Source organism: Macadamia integrifolia, chromosome 13, assembly GCF_013358625.1.
Source record: "Macadamia integrifolia cultivar HAES 741 chromosome 13, SCU_Mint_v3, whole genome shotgun sequence".
NCBI lineage: Eukaryota > Viridiplantae > Streptophyta > Magnoliopsida > Proteales > Proteaceae > Macadamia > Macadamia integrifolia.
Window position 1 is genome coordinate 12,003,056 of NC_056569.1, and position 6,843 is coordinate 12,009,898.

General features: G+C 37.6%; 1 pseudogene; it reads right to left on the reverse strand.

The window, feature by feature from the left end:
• Positions 1 to 3,865: 3,865 nt before the first annotated feature.
• On the reverse strand, positions 3,866 to 6,081 carry LOC122059416 (annotated as a pseudogene).
• Between the last annotated feature and the right edge of the window lie 762 nt (positions 6,082 to 6,843).

Below are 6,843 nucleotides of genomic sequence, written 5' to 3' on the forward strand. Positions count from 1 at the left end.
AACTCTGGCTCCTTAACCACTAAAACTGTGTCTCAACTCTACTCACCACTTTTTTAATCTATCCACCAACCCCTCTTCTGCAAATATGGACGACAATTATGAATTTAAAATGTCATCCAAAAATCAAACTCTTTCTTTGGAAATTCATCAAATTTGGAATTCCATGTAAATTCAAACCTAAAAATCTCTTCCAAATTTATGATCTAATGGTTGAGATACAATAAGTGGATCCAACGATCAGTAAAATACTAGCGTTTTAATATTCCATGATACAATGCTAGTGTCTAGATCCCCTCTCTACCTTATAAATCGTGTTGTATAGTACATAACCTTGTAAAAGTTGCCAAGTCATGTATCATACAGATTGCAAGGAGGTAGGTAAAGGTAAGTTCACTATCTTCGATCATATCATTGTTGAATCTGATAATAGGGAGAAAATCAGTTATCAAATTGATGATAGTTGAAATCTACCTTTTATCAATGGTTCTTATTCTGCATGATATATATTGTCCATATCTCATCCTATGGTAGAGTCATATTGTTTCACTTGTACTTCAAAGGAGAGAACCAACTTAGTCCGTACCTGTAATTAGACTTGGGCCCTTAAAAACCATATAACCTGAATCTATGGATTCTTGATGCTTGTAATTCAAAATCAATGTGCTCAACTCATGTCTTATTAATAATTTTTTTCTTATTACGAAGAAGGAAAAAATTCATAATTTCATTTGTCACAATTCTGTGACATGATTTTTTTTCCAAAAAGGTAGGACCATTGTTTTGCTATCGAAATTACTTTCTTGTCATTTCGAAGAGCAATCATGTTCTCATGTCTATCTCATGGTGGGATTTTAATCTATTTGTTTTTTCAGAGGGATTTTAGTCTATATACATGATAATTATATGAAGTCATTTTCATAAAAGTACGTAGGACCCATACCCATGTTCGGATTTTGAATTTACTGTCTGTCATTTCGAAGACCAATCATGTGCTCATGTCTGTGTCATTTTGTGGTTTTCATTAATTCATTCCCAATATCTTAAATAGAAGAAAAAGAATCATATATTTTGGATCAATTTTTACTACCCACCCACATCCAATGGAAAATCCCTTGTTCGAGGGGTTGGAATGATATCCATAGGGGAGTCTGGATCCTCTCCAGCATGCCAATGCATCCAATGTTTGTTGGACAATTAGTAGCATTTGGGCTTTGTTTGAGATTTAAAATGTAATCGCAAGCGTACGGATCAGTGTAGCTACGGGTCGAACACAAGGAGAGCAGTCACTTTATTTTTTTATTTCTTTTAATAATGCGAAAGTGAACCGATTAATGACTGTGATCTAATTCTAATTACCGTCCTAAACATATGTATCTAAAATAACGTCCTAACCATTCGTCATCTAAGAATTTAAAGACGCAAGCCACGCAATTAAAATTAAATAAATAAATAACTGAAAATAAACAACCCACGCAATTAAAAAAAAACAATAAAAAAATACTGAAATAAAAATAAAGTAAAAGAAAGGAGATAAAGCTAGAGAGAAACTCACAAGTAGGTTTCTCTACTTAGCCTGAGGGATGCATCATAATATGAGCTTTCTTACTTGACCAGAGAGTCACTCTTACAAGGGTTACTCTACTTGGCTTTAGGGAAAGGGAGACAATTAAAATAAAAACAATAAATTGATGATTCTATGGCTAGGAGGGGCAAAGCCAACACATACACAAGCCATGATCTTTGGGGGAAATGGATAACAATAATGTAACGACTGAAATTAAAATCCTAAATTAAGAAAGAAAGGGTAGTTAGAAGAGGGAATGAGAGGGGGGGAGAGAAGACTACTGAAGGAGCCTACTTACTTGAACTTCAACCCTCGAACTGAAAACTTGATCGATTTGAGATACTACCAGTACTAAAAACCAGATCTAGAATAAACCAAATCTGAAATTTCTAGTACTAGAAAAAACAAATCTTGAAAAAAAAATTGCTCCACGGCTCATGATCTTATTACCTAGATCTAAGCCTAAAACTATAACTTAAAAAAAATTACAACTCAATTGCATAAATCATAAACATAAAAGGGCTAAATAAAAATAAAAGAGTACTTGCATTAATTGAAATAAAAAAAACTATTACAAAAGTGATTAAAGAAAAGATAAAGAAGAACTAAAACTAAAGAGAGAGCAAGAGAAAGAGAGAGCAACTAAAAAAACTAGAAGAAAAATGAATTCTCTCCCCTCCTCTTACATGAGTTGTATTTATAGGGAATGAGGAGGTAGGGTAAAGTGGAGGAGAGAGAAGAGAGAAATAAACTTTGAGAAATTTTCTATAATTTGTTTGCTTATTTTCTTTCCTTTTTTTTTTTTTTAATTTATTTCTCTTCTTTTTCTCCCTCCAAGGGAGGATTTTCTTCTTGCTTTGTGTGATTTGGACAATCTTTTGGTGATGATGTGGAGGAGAGAGAAGATTTGGATAATCTTTATTTCTCCATTTTTTTTTTCTTCTCTTCTTGCGCAGGAACCCTTCCACCCCTCCATGCCCTTAGTGCTTTAAGTGAGTGAAAAACAGGAAATCTTTAACACAATTCTCTAGAAAAAACAACCATGAGATTCGAACTTGAGACCTTTTGGTGAGCAAGGGAATTTTGCATACCATAGCTCACCAACTACACTAGGTAGTTGTTGTTACAAAAAAAAAATCTTCAATCACTTAAGGATGTGGTCCATCGATCCTTGTTGACATTTGGAGTATTCCTTGTACCTCTGAGATAATTGCAAACGGGCTGGTTATGCAACTCAGTTCAATTCTGATCCATTATTTTTTTTTCTGGCCTGAAAAGAATAATCATTTGTACGGGTGACCAAACGAATGTGTACTTTTAATTGAACATGTCCATCTTGCTCAGAATTTCGTTCTCTTCGTAACCATAAAAAGAAATAGGACCTCTTTACGTGTAAAATTGAAGATATAGTGCCCGATAGTCCTTAAGGCCTTGAAAATATAAAACCTACAAAAAGAGAGTAAAACCCAAGGTAGCTCCATTCTAATTATGTAAAATGCATGTTTTACTACCCTCGATTCACACATAAATGTGCTCATCAGGCTTGTGCCTATTGGTGTTGTTAATCGTTCAATGCACAATAGACACATTGGTACTTTGAAGAGGATCCATGGCATTTATAGGGTATCACCTAATGATAGAGAATAGCTTCAAAGCAACGTCAAAATCAGCTTTATCCCAATTTAATTGGGTCAGCCATATGGACCCATGAAAAAAAAATAAAAATGAGAGAGTTGAAAAGAGGGGAGTGAGAATACGAGGAAAGAGGCCCAACCCACTAAGCCAAGGGAATATCAATTAATCGGCAACATGAATCCTTGCCCTCCAATAAGTTCTATCTAAGGTTATACTTGGAACGAGATCAAAATTATGCATATCATTCCTTGCCACTTAGCTTATGATCATTTTAAACCCACCCCTAACTCTGCTAACTCGTTGAATCTAAATTAGTTTTGCTCCTCTTAGCTGGAGCATCCTTCGATCTCCTTTGTCACATATCCATCTTAACATTCTCATCTATGCTACACATAACTTCTCTTTATGATATTTAGTTGTTCAACATTCCATCCCATACATCATAGTTGGACACACTATAGTCCTCTAAACTTTTTTTTTTTTTTTTTTTTTTTTTAAATTCTAAAGGGATTCGTCGGTCATACAACACTCTGAACGTACCTCTCCATCACATCAATTCTATTATAATTCTCTGAAAAAATTTTTTGAATATTTTTGCATCCATTCTTTATTTTAATTTTTTAATTTTTATTATTATTTTTTAAATCTAGATATGCTCGTTATTTATTACAAAATGCACCTCACGTGGAGGTACGTAGTAAGTAATTGATTGATACTGTTGATGACTCCATAGGAGCTACCCAAGTCAATATCTAATTCCGACTAAAACCCACAAGTCTTCCCATTGTTGCAAGCTTTCACGCGCTCAACAAACCTACCAAACAAACAATAGTCTGCTTCCGGTCCCCTTCTTTTACATTTGTAAATTCTTTTCTTCACTCATTATTCTTTGATGATTTTCACCATCATTCCATACCATACAGTGCCATGAAAAAGAAAGTGGAATACATAAACATGCCTAAATGGTCTTACAGCTCTTCCATTTGTGTGCAACCTCAGATAGTGCCTCTGTGGAAGACCCATCATCGCTCAACACCTTAGTTGCTTCATCCTTGAGTTCTCTCATCTTGCTTTGAATTCTTTTTCCTTCTTCCCCATCCAATAAGCTCTTCACCACTTTTGCAATCTCTTGTCTCCCTATTAAGCCATTCTCCTCTTCTCTGGGCCTTAATGCCACCTTTATGTCTTCCACCAACATTACTGCATTCATCTTTTGCTCAGCATAGAGTGGCCAAGTAATCAAGGGCACACCATTCACTACACTCTCTAGGGTTGAGTTCCATCCACAATGAGTCAAGAATCCTCCAGTTGATTCATGGCTAAGAACTTGAATCTGAGGAGCCCATGAAGGCACTACCAAGCCCACCTTTTTAGTCCTCTCCAAGAAGCCCTCAGGCAAGAAGGATAATGGGTCCTCCATGCTTTGCAGAGTGAAAAATGTGGCTTCAGCTGATCCTTGAGTTGGGCTCTTGACAACCCACAAGAACCTATGCCCACTTTGCTCTAATCCAAAGGCCAATTCCTTAAACTGTTCCAAAGGGAGCACTCCACCAGTCCCAAATGACACAAATAGAACTGAGCTTCGTGATTGATTATCCAACCATCTCAAGCACCCGGTAGCATCGGTCACATCTGATGAACTGGTTTGTGTGATTGGTCCAACCGGGTAGACCGGCGGCGCAGTAGGGACTTGTCCTTCCTTCAAAGCTTGTATGGCACCTCCTTCCAATCCCATGAAGCTATTCAATAGAATACCATCAGCTAATCTAAAAAGTTTAGAATGGTTCAGAAACCACTGATAGGCTTCATTCTTCCTGTCTTGAACTGGATCCAAGAGATCTCTTCCATGCAGTGGCACGCAACCAGGCAGCTTCACCAGTTCAGGCAAGTCTCTATACTCACAAGAGTACATCTCATCGAGCTTTGGCAAATGAAGTCAAAAGGAAAACAAGGTGGTTGTTGAGGAGAAGAAGAGGTAAGATGGTGTGGAAACGCAACCCTAAAACGATGCAGAAGATAATGGAAAAACAAAACAAACAATGCACACAGATTTTACGAGGTTCGGCAAGGTTGCCTACGTCCCCGGTGAGATGAGATCCTGCTTCACTATCAATGGAGAATAGGGTTACAACGCTCTTCCTCACACCTCTCCGTATTGCTTGCATTACAGAGAAAGAAATCCTCGCTACAAAATATATAGCGGAAAAAAACCCTAATCCGGATCAAATTACAATTTCCAACCTAATCCGGATTAAACTACAATTGCCCTCAAATAAAAAAATTCGAGCGGGGGGCTGCGCCCCCCTACACCCCCTGCTGTGCAGGGGGGCCTCCTGCCCCCCTTGCAACCCCCACGGCCCGCTAACCGGCTAGCGGGACCGCCGTCCTGGCTGTCTAGGTGCTGCACCAGTACTCCCTGGATTAAACTGCGACGGAATACAAGACATCATACACCAACAGATGGAACCTTGAATTCCTTAGCCACCTCAAATGCTTCCACGCCAAAGAGATCAACCACCAAGGCAACAAGATGGGTTGTAGAAGTTAAGATGTTAAAAGCTTCACGAATAGAAGAGATGGAACGAGACATTGTGAGGCAGATCCGGGTTTCGATCTTAACATCTTTAGGAAGATCATCGAGGTTAACCGGAGGTAGAAGCATAGAGGTTATGCTCTTAGGGAGGGCATCCAGGACGGCATTTTGGGCTTTGGGTGGGGATCCGTCGTTGGGGATGATGAAGGTTATAGTGAATTTGTCGTGGAGGATGAGTCGTTTGGCGAAAAAGGTCAGTGGGATGAGATGACCCATTCCTGGAGAGGGTAAAATTGCAATGTGGGGAGTTAGCTGGGATTCTTCCATGGCTGACGTAGGTTTCAAGGTTCTGAAGAGGTAGAGAGAGCAGATGGGTATTTATGGATAGATGGGCTTACCTTTCTATTTGGGATGGAGAAGCGGAGGGACGGAGATATTTGAGTTTGTGTGTGTGTGTGTGTGTGTGTGTGTGAGAGAGAGAGAGAGAGAGAGAGGCAACACTTTGCTGACAAGTGTAGATGTAACAACCAAAAGCTTTATCTCTATCAAAAATAAAAAAATAAGAAAATAAAAAATAAAAGCTTTATTGGAATGGGTATGATTTCAGTATCAATTCATTTCTCAATACCCCTACAGATAGTGAGAAGAGTTAAAATTCTGCCAAAAAGAGAGTAGATTTTTTTTTTTCATTTTGGGAGAAGGTCTACGACCTTCGTCATGTGGTCAATGAAGTATTTAAAAAAAAAAAAGAAGAAGAATCCATTCAGCCATCTTTTAATAACCATCAGATAGGAATCAGTAAATCTAGGCCATTGAATATAATCTCATGTATTAATTCATACAATATAGTTCAGTTAAACTTACAGTAGAGTAGATGAATGTATATTATACATGCAAAATTAATATATATATATATATATATATTATGAGGAATGGCTCAATTCTAGTATATTTAAGCCTTTGTTTTGAAATTCCGTAATTGTAACCTAGAAATTAGGCAAGATTCTCACCAGAGAAGTAGCTCAGAATGTTAGCACACCGGAAAGAAGTGGAAAAATATATACAGAAGTTTTGCTTCTTGTTCCCACGAGTAACCCAAGGTATTGGTATG